We start from the raw sequence: 10936 nt of genomic DNA, 5'->3' as shown, positions 1-10936 counted from the left end.
ATTGTAGTATGCCTGCACAAAGGATGCTTCTCTTGTTTGTTTTCATTCATTCATTACAAATCACATTGTTTTTTGTTTTTTTTTTTAACCAAAAAAGGCAGTTTTTCCCACAGAAAACACTTCCCATTAACTCTTATTTTGTTAACACTAGTAAACAGGATAATATAGCCCAAAACGCTCTTATTTTGAAAGCTGGAATTGTGTTATGTATTATTATGTACCAATCCACATTTTTTCGCTTCCAATCTGACTTGATTTATTTTTTTTATAGTCTTGCTAATCTGATCCAATCTCTTTTTTTTATTATTATTTTTTATAAATAATAAGCTTTTGTTGCAAACTTTTTAACCACTTCTTTTTTGCTGGTGTGTACGGCTTTCTTCCTCATTGGTGACAAATACACACACTATTTTATGCTTGTAATACTTTTATTTTATCTGTAAAGGTGTTATACTATCAGCTGTATGTTCTCATGTCACTTTTTTCAGGAGCACTTTAAACATCAAACGAATTTAATTTTACAGTTTTGTTTTTGTTTTGTTTTTTACTAAATAAGACATCCGACTTGCAAGTCATGTTGCCAGTTTGTATGTTAAAAGTTGAAAGCAACTGGCGGGCCAGATTAAAACACTTGGTGGGCCACATGTGGCCCCCGGGCCGCAGTTTGCCCACCACCTGATGTACAGCATACACGCACTACTGTTAAAAAGTCCTCATATTTGTGTCTATATTCTTCACTGATGTTTTTCATCAAGTGTTGAGATGTCACACCGCTCCGTGGTCCTTGAATGCACCGAAGTTGCTATGAGACGCAAAAGTCACACTAACTTCTACTCCAATTCCATTCGGAAGCTAACAAGCTAAATGATTGTCTGGAAAACACCACCCTCGGCGTTTCAGGAGAGAATTGCACATCACGCTCTGAACTGCAAAGACGAACCACGAAAGGATGAAGAGCTATCATGCAGAACCATAATCCAGGCAGCATCCAGACCATGTGAGACAGCCATCATATTAAATATGATATCTCATGAACAGGTGTGCATGCCGCAAGACAAAACCTCTACCTGTCAAGTTAGCAAGCAAACAAGTACAAACAGTAACATTACTGCATTAATGCAGTAGGTTCTCTATGGCCACTATCCCTCACTCTTAATGTTTCCAGCAGCTGCCGTGAGGAGGGCGTGCTTTGTTGTGAGCGCTCTGACAGTGAGTGGGGGTCTCAGGGGGGGGACATGCCGCAAGTTGAAAGCTCAACAAGCTGTGTGAAGTGGCTTGCTTTTATGTTGCACATTGTGCTGGAGCTGCTGGGGAGGCAACACAAGTCCTAAATACAAACTTATTTCAAAAGCGTAACGTGTCAGTCTACCCTCTCCCTGGAACTTCATTAAAGGTAGATATCTTTTTGAAAATGCGAGCTTCTTTTTCGATTGTTTTCCTTTAAAGCCGCACTCACATGACAGCCTGCAGCAGCAGTTGGTAGCCCGATGCTGCATGTCAGAGTAACATCTTATTAAAGTGTTGATTCTTGCCTCGGGCTGCTTCCAGACCCATTCAGGGTCAGGGTACACGTCAGGACATGATCCAGCCATAGGACTATACTGCTTGGAGATTTAATTATTGTTCTCTATGTCTGTGCTGAGTCATATTGCGGTTATACCACCTCTGCCATTAAATAGCCCCCCCCTCTGTAATGTAGTGTGTTAGCTGCTTATTATGTTCATTGTGCTCCCGGTGAGGGCGACAGACTGATTTAATACCAGTCTATTTAGCCAATAAAATTTGACATAGTTTATGTATCATTAAATTAATGGTCATGTCATTCATGTTCATGAAAAGCCGGCAGACATGGAAGGAAGGATGGAAATGCTTCTTATATAACAGTTAGGATAAACCAATTATGTACGTCTAATTTGTGGCTCGTTTACTGGGATGGGGCATATTATAGTAAAAAAAAAAATTCATATTGACACGCTGGGATAGTGTGCCTGGAATTGCCCCAAAAGACAAATAACGTTTTCTCAATGTAATTAAATTTCATTAAAACAACATGAATAAAAGGTGATGAGAAAAAGGTCATAAAGTTATGGAAATGTGGAATGAAATTTTTGACTACGACTCTATTACAATAATATCATAACAACTACAGTGTTTGCAATGCAGGCTGTTTTTCTTTGTCACATATAATTCACTTTGTAGCACATCTTAATGTACGTAATTTTGGTTTAAGTACATTTTTCTGTATGAGGCTTCTGTAGTAGTCTAGTAGTATGTGTACCATATTAAATAAGCAATAGTAACGACACCAAAAATGCCTAATTCCAGTGCTAAACCACAATAAGTGAATTTCCACAAAGTAGGACTCAATATTAATAAATTTAATATTTTTGTAGTTAGGGCATACAAATTAGTAATTAAATTAGTCGAGCCCTGTAGACACGAAATAACACCCCTAGAGTCACCTTTACACTCCTATTATTCTTTGTTTACCACACATTAACACCGGTCAAGACGCGTGCCATATTAGATGCTAACCAGAGTAAATCGGGGTAAAATTGTGGCATAAATTTTCGACATTAAATCGAAAATCTCGTAAACGTACAAAGTAAATTATTGTTAATGTCCAAAAGCAGTATGATGAATATGGATGGAGATAATCTTGGATCAGATCTCTCCAAGCTGGCCAAAGATGAATGGTCCTTCCCTGATTTATTGTACAGATGCATAGAACCTATTGTCGCTGATCTTGTTAAAATGTAGGAAGAGGGGAAAAATAGAACTTATTGCTTTTACAAACAACTCATTACGACCCCAAACAATTAGGCAGGCTTCAGTGAGATATTGTCTGAATGATAGAGTCATCCTGTGACTATTCCACTGGCTCCAGGCACTGGACAGATGCCAGCAGGGAGGAAAAGCAGACTGGAGAAGAGTTCCACATTGTGTATCAGACAGCAGTGGCCTGGAGGCAAGAAAAACAAGCCAGAGATCACAAGGTCAAGTATCACTAGCCTTTTTATTCCCTAACTAGGGAATAAGAATATGATCCTTCTCTACGTGTTTAGTACATACGTCTACCGTCTACTGCAATTGTTTGTACCATTGTGGAGGTCACTAATATGCCAAGGTGTGACGCTCATGTTTACATTGAAGCTGAGACCAAGTCGATTCCCGCAAACTCTCTATTTAGCTTGGATGTCCATAGTATCTCCATAAATAGGCTTGTTTTTATTGCTTCACTGATCATGTTTTTTTGTCAAGTGTGAAATTTTGCATTGAACGTACCATAGTTTAGATATAAAGTCATACCTATAGTCAATTATATCATCAATTATAATCATTCATTAGTGGTGAGTGCCCATTTGAGTTATACAAAAATGTGTTTATTAAGAGTATGCATGATTAAAATACTAAACTAATCATTAAGACAGTCACTTTTATTGCAAATGTTGATTCGAAATCAGACAAGAATGTCAATGTCAGGCTGACATCAGGGGTTGGGGGAGGGGTGGCACCGTATCAATTACTCCTGGTTGGCCTTGAAACACAACCCCATAGAAAGAGCGCGGAGCTACATAGTTAAAAAATGATTAATCACTTCGATTAAAACATTACTCAATGGGGGTATAAATAACTAACATCTATAAATCACAGATAAACATTACTATGAATTGCTTGAATGCACTTATAATGCATTGTTTGAGGGATTTGATGAGCCAACCTCTATCCTTTATTAAAATAAATTTTAAACACAAATGCTACATTATGTACATTGGCCCAGAATCATACATCCACTAGTCTGGTCCTCTAGCATTTGCATTAGCAAACATGAGTTATAAAATGACATTAGCAGTCATACAGGATAACAGAAGACTTCTTATTAAGGGATTTTTATTTCTGGGATTCTCCGGTGTAACCGGCGGACTTAATTTGTCTCCTTTTCAGCAGCAGCTAAAAAAAATTTAATTTTTAATTAGCAGTTGAAATGGGTTGTATTTTAATGCCATTTAACATGGTCTATTATAGTTAGTTAGGATGAAAAAAGAAGTCAAAGAATGACAAGTCATGAAAGACCAAAGTATAGCCTCTATGCATATATACGGTATATATTATACATATATACTGTATATATACTACATATAGTATATTTATCTATGAAATGACTTCCTATGACAAAACCAGTTATGGATATTAGCTCTATATACTTTGACTAATCACTTTTTTTGAGTAATGTTTATCCACTCCTAACAAACTCCTGCCCTTCGTGCTTCAAAGTTATTGTTTATCTGTCAAGGGATTTAAGAAGGACACTCGTCTTAAAATAAGCCGATTCATCATGAATGATTTCATGTCGAAGAATGAGAATGTGTCTGTTCCCAACACATTCCCTTCATTCTTCTTTTGATCCAAAGCTGTTATCTGAAAGATTTCAAATACAGTCAAACAGTCTTTGTGGTGTTTTATTAGCAATGTAAAGAGGCCCAGTTCAGATAAGAGCCTCTTTATGGATGGTGTTTCCCCACCACTGGAGGCCTCGGGGGCCCCCGCCAGAAGATATTAGATGACTGGACTATGCAGCCTGGGGTCTTCAAACCCAGCTGTTCACACAAAAACTCCACAGACAAGACATTGAGCCGTAGAGGAGGGCACGGTGGTCCAATAAAGTTGGGTCAGGTGCAAGGGACGCGCCACTGTGAGCGTTTGAATGTAAGGATTTGTGTATTGGATGTTTACTTTGAGCCCGTCCAGCAGAATGTCTAATTCACCTCTTTGGATTGATGGAAAATTTGGCAATGCAGGCAAAAATGAAACTTTGCATGCTGCTAAAATAATAGTATGCATTTGTAATTAAAGCATATCAACTTGCAAATAGGCTGCATGGAGGCCAAGTGGTTAGCGTGCTGGCCCCACAGCTAGGAGACAGGAGTTCAATTCCACCCTCGGCCATCTCTGTATGGAGTTTGTGGGTTTTCTCTGGGTTTCCTCCCACATTCCAAAAACATGCTAGGTTAATTGGCGACTCCAAATTGTCCCATAGGTATGAATGTGAGTGTGAATGGTTGTTTGTCTATATGTGCCCTGTGATTGGCTGGCCACCAGCCCCGGGTGTACAACGCCTCTCACCCAAACACAGCTGGGATAGGCTCCAGCACCCCCCGCGACCCTCGTGAGGATAAGCGGTAGAAAATGAATGAATGAATGAACTTGGAAATAGGCTGCATGCAGGACAAGTGGTTAGCGCGCTGGCCCCACAGCAAGGAGACAGGAGTTCAATTCCACCCTCTGCCATCTCTGTGTGGAGTTTACGTGTTCTCCACGTGCATGCTCCCCCATTCCAAAAACATGCTAGGTTAATTGGCGACTCCGAATTGTCCATAGGTATGAATGTGAGTGTGAATGGTTGTTTGTCTATATGTGCCCTGTGATTGGCTGGCGACCAGCCCAGTGTGTACACCGCCTCTCACCCGAACACAGGTGGGATAGGCTCCAGCACCTCCCGCCACCCTCGTGAGGATAAGCGGTAGAAAATGAATGAATGAATTAACTTGTAAATAATATATCTCTATAACATCTCTAAGGGAAGACAGACAGTGTGAAAAGATGAAAAGATGATGAATAATGAGTGTGTTTCATAATGTCTCATCCGCTGCCTCCACAGTGAGTTCATTGAGACAAGAAGAGGGCATGGCAGGATATCCTGAGCAGACACAGCATCAATCTCTACTCCAACACTGTCTTCACTTGTTCTGCCTCACTATTATCCCTGCTTATGTAATAAGTCGTGAGCACATACCACAACAGTAGGTACACAAAATGTAATAATCCAATGCAATCTGAGATTAATAGGTTAGTATTGTTTGTTGTGCATCATAATAAAATGTTAGGACCCTCACATCTAATAGGAAAAACAACATATAGTGCAGTTAAAACACGAATAGGCACACAAGTAAGCATATTGTCAAATCAGTCAAGGTTGACAATGTTGTAAATATAGTTTTTTCCAAACAGAGAACTTGTTTGAACTTGTAACAGTCTTTTATATTGAATGATCCAATGATTTTACGGCAAAACTGTGCAAAATGGAAGACCTCAAGTGCCCCTAGGTCATTTGGCGTACGGTCCCTTTAAAAAAGTGGAGTGGATGAGATGTCCCCCCACCCCCACCCCTTCACCATTTCCCCCCTGAGGCGTTGGGGGGGGGGGGGTTGAGGGCTTTGTTTAAAAATTGCACACTCCAATCTGCTGCAAGATGCTGACATCAGCAGCAGCCGGGCTGGAGGTCAGCTGGGGTCAAGGCTGTCAGTCACCCGCTGCAAAGTCATAACAGACGCTGGCTGCTGCCGAGGTGCAACAGAACAGGAAAAAAAAAAAAACAGAGAAGATACACAATATTTGATATTAGTTACTATATTAATATATATATAATACATAGTATATATGTATTAGTATTAGTTACGATATTACTAACTTTGTAGTTACAGCACACTTTTAATTGGTACATGTCGACATGCAGTTACTTTGGGTGTGTGCTTCACAGTTATTATTAATTTCCACAGATAAATTAAGTTGTCTTCTTTGTGCGCATGCATCACTCTCGTAATACTAAAGTACATCCTCTTGTGTAACATTGCTCAACTTTACTGAAGTCACAACAAGTTTTTAATGTATGACTGGTCTAAATCAGGCATGATAAATTGTAATTAAAACCTTGCCAAGTTGTGTCTCTGTGGTACATGTGCACCATGAACATGAGATATGATCTAAGGTAGACGTTTAAGAGTATAATATTACAGTTTTGCTCTGATTTACTGCTCTGAGGTTTCTTGTACTTCTTTTGAATCGCCAAAACATAGAATCCTTATTCTTTTGTTGATGCACATGTGATATAGTGCAGATGCAAAAATGCATACTTTTCTTGCAGTGGAATAAACATGTAGTGTATATGTATCATGCAGTAAAACTAAGACAAATGGTGCTGATTAGAAAACAACAGTGGCTTCCACAATAAAGTCCACAGGGCGATGTGCCATTACAAGCAACTGATCTTCAACATCAAGACTGTCTTACAACCGGGGCCAACACATCAGGGCTGCAAAACGTTCATCTGCCATTACACATTCATCATCATTATCATCATCCTCATAGGACATTCACAAAAAGAAGAGTTTTTTTTAAACATTTTATACTTACATGTGTCTGCTAAGTAAGTTAACTAGGTCACTGTTGCCTCTGCTCAGAAAGTGCTGGCAAGTAAACATGCACTCGACATGCCGCAAAGATCTATCACAGCACCGCAAAGTTTCATGTCAATCTGTATGACATCTTCTCCATCTGCATAGTTAGCCTGTATTCAAATAAACATAGCATTCTTCCAAGACAATTAAACAATCCTAATAAAGATCCTGCACCAAGAAGACACAATGAAAAATTAAGGGAAATCTTCAAAAAACTACTACAAAGGTTCCTTGGTTAACATCATTTATCCATTCCAGAAGGTCTGACTCAAACCAAAACGGACTCTAACCAAAGCAGATTGTCCCAGACATGTGACATATGCTACTATGTTTGACTGCAGATGCTGCAGACATGCTACAGTAAGGTGGAATGCTTATGTTTTGAGGTCTCCTTTTAAGCTAACCAACTAAAGACCAACTAAAGGTCTTCAACGTGATCCCACTTGAGAGAATGAAAGTTGTGTTTGACCCCCTCCTCTGAGAGCAACAGAACAGGTCATGCATTGACCAGATTACTGCCTTGGTCATCATTATCTAGAAGTCTTTTGTTGACTATGAGAATACTTTCGACAGCGTGGAACTTGAAACCCTCTGGATTCTGCTTCACAACAACAGAATGCCACCCAAACTGGTCGACTGGATCAAGAACTCCTATGAAGGAATGCCCTGTTGAGTAGTCCAAGAAGGGCAGCTAACAGGCGGCGTTAGAGTGAAGACTGGAGTCAGACAAGGCAGCCCCCCCAGTCACCCTTCCTCTTCCTCCTGGTGATCGACTAGACCATGAAGACGTCAACAGCATACCAAAGAAACTGAACCCAGCAGACAATGTTTGACCAGTTAGATCATCTGGACTGGCAAACAACCTGACCCTGCTCTCCCAAGGCCACCAGAAGATGCTGGACAAAACAGAGTTGGCCTCAACACAAGTTGGCATCGAGATCCATGAGGCAAGACAAAGTTCCTCAAGATCAACATAGCAAATAGCAAGCGAGGCGGCACAAAGTCAGATTTCAAGTATGCTGCGAGGCCAGCATACTTTTGCAGCTGAGGACCATCTGGAACTCCAAGGTGGTGTCAACACACACAACAACACGACTGTTTAACTCTAACATCAAGTCAGTCCTACTATATGGAGCAGAGACATCAAAGACATTGAAACCTCCAGGATTCTCCAGATACACTGATCGTACACAGCGTACCAACCAGCTGACAGCCGAGGAGAAGAAGATTGGGATGGTTTGGGGACACCATGAGGAAGCCAGGCAGTAACACCACAAGTAAAGAACTCAAGAGGAACCCCCAAGGGAATTGAAAGAGAGGGAGGCCAAGAAACACCTGGTGACGACACCTCCACGCACCCAGTACAGAGAACTCTGGCTGACCGTTGTCAACGGCCTATGTTCCAGGAGAAATGATGGGCCTAACTACCTTGTGTTTTGTTGTTGGAAGGAGAAATGAGTGTTATGGGTGGAAAATGAGACAGGCAGAACGACAGGGTGTCACCCTCGATGCGCTGCCAGGTTGATAGACCATTAAGCAGGACCCGGAGATGTGTGTGTACACACATCTGTCACGTGTGTGTGACAGATTCACCTCTGAACCATACCTGAAATAATGAAATAATTCAAACTGTAAAATTTGGACATCTTGCATCCGTTTCTCGGTGTTTCTAGATTTTGCCGAGTCCTATTCTCTAAGTGTGTAAGCACACAAGGCTATACAAGAGAGGAGAAATATGATCTCAGGGAAGAACTCAATTTGAAACACTTATATGCTAGGACTTCGTTAAAAAGCCATAGCATTTCAGTATGTGGAATCAAACTATGGAATGGATTGAGTAAGGACCTCAAACAATGCACAACGATGAGCCAATTCAAGAAACAATACAAGCAGTTGATGTTTGCTAAATACAAGGATGAAGAGTCTTGAACCAGTCATGATGTGCTATATATATATATATATATATATATATATCACTATATTGACAGTTACTATGGTACCCATTATGTCATTGTATGGTCATATTACCTCGTACTTCGGTACGTGACAAAAAAACAAAAACAAACAAAAAAACTTAAACCATATTAGGAAAGCAGGAAGTGAACAAATGTAACAGTTACTGATTGTAAAAGTACCAGATGGAGGGGTCGGATTTAATAAGCTTTGCTTCTTCCTACTCCTTTTGGACATGTGGAACTGTGAACTGATTATGTGATGCATTCAATTGTAATCTGATGCATGTTCAAATGAAATAAAACCATTACTATTACCATTACCATTCATACCATGATGGTCTTGGCCTCGATGGCCGCTCCTGTACTCACACCGAACATTAGTGCTTCACTTGATCCCACGAGTCCAGTTGTGGTGGGATTTTCATGACGAGGAACACACTTCTGCTTAGTTGCTGGGGCAGTAAAGAGTAAAGTAAAGAGTTTCGCTTCTCATAACAATATGTGTCCAAAAGAGTAACCCATTTGCATCATCAGACCTCACAAAAAGGCTCTCACGTCGTATCCTTGCACGCTGTCGCCTGTCCATTCTTATGTATGGGATGACGACCCTTGCATCTTGCAGGTAAAGAAGATCGGCTACTTCATGTCAAAAATCCGAAGTATCCCTTTAACAAAGTGATTAACAAGAGAAGCTTTCTTTCATGTTGTCTAAGGCAGCACCTGAGAGAATAGGTTCACATACTTCCAAAACACTTTTTCCCCACACAGCTGTTAACAGCAAGCATTTTGGAACAAGCTGTGTTGACTTAACTGATTTTTTGGGGTACTTTTCTAGCAGCTGCCTCCTGTAAGTACACACACAAATTCACCACATACCCACTTGTGGCATTAGAGGTGCCAAAACGGCTGTGAATATTCTTCTGTGTTTGAACACTAAATGACACCTAAGTACCCCCCACTGTGTGAGTAGTCACAGGTGCGCATTTGCGGTCGCAAGATTCACAGCAGCTTTTGACTCTGACTCAGTCAATTGCACATGAAAAGTAGTAAATGACATTTAAGTGACATACAGTATGACTATAATTCATCACAGAGAGACCAACCATAGGAGTTCAACAGCTGCTGAACAGAAAGAAGATGGACAGGAAAGCAGCCTTGGTGTAATACGCATATGCATGCACATGCAAGATCACGCACATACACACACACACACACACACACACACACAGTGATTCATAGAAGGAGCGAGGGTCTCCTGCAGGGATCTGTCCTCACCAGTGGGCCTCAAGGGAGAACAGACAGAACATTTAAGATAGGCTTCCCTAATCCCTTTAGTTAGACTCAAATCACACACAAGCTCACACGAACAGCACACACACACACACGCATACGCACATACTCTATATTTAGAGTGTGGATGCACAACAGGATTTTAGAAAAAAAGTGTTTGTTTGCTTGCATCTGTCGTCCTTATTTGGTGCGCATCCTTTCAACGTGTACAGTGGAACCTCCGAAGCACAAAGTAGTCAGGAAATTGATAAAAATGTGCTCCAGAGGCGCACGGTGGATTAGTGGTTAGCATGTTGGTGAGCGTGATGGCCACACAGTGTGGAGATCTGGAAGACCTCCGTTGGGCATCTCTGTGTAGAGCAGGGGTCTCAAACTCAATTTACCTGGGGGCCACTGGAGCTAGGGTCTGGACAAGGCTGGGCCGCAACAGGTTTTCAAAAAAAAAAAAAACGCATT

The 10936-nt window shown here is 40.8% G+C and overlaps 1 long non-coding RNA gene across 1 annotated transcript; it reads left to right on the top strand.

Moving 5' to 3' along the window:
* The first annotated feature begins 1304 nt into the window (after nucleotides 1–1304).
* LOC131140733 (uncharacterized) lies at nucleotides 1305–6607 on the top strand. The gene is made up of 3 exons (XR_009132454.1): nucleotides 1305–1393; nucleotides 2888–2996; nucleotides 5660–6607. It is a non-coding gene; the product is annotated as an uncharacterized LOC131140733 (long non-coding RNA).
* The last annotated feature ends 4329 nt before the right edge of the window (nucleotides 6608–10936 follow it).

This window comes from Doryrhamphus excisus, chromosome 13 (assembly GCF_030265055.1).
Source record: "Doryrhamphus excisus isolate RoL2022-K1 chromosome 13, RoL_Dexc_1.0, whole genome shotgun sequence".
Taxonomy (NCBI): Eukaryota; Metazoa; Chordata; class Actinopteri; order Syngnathiformes; family Syngnathidae; genus Doryrhamphus; species Doryrhamphus excisus.
Note: the sequence above shows the minus strand (reverse complement) of the source record. Positions and strands in the feature narration are given on the sequence as shown.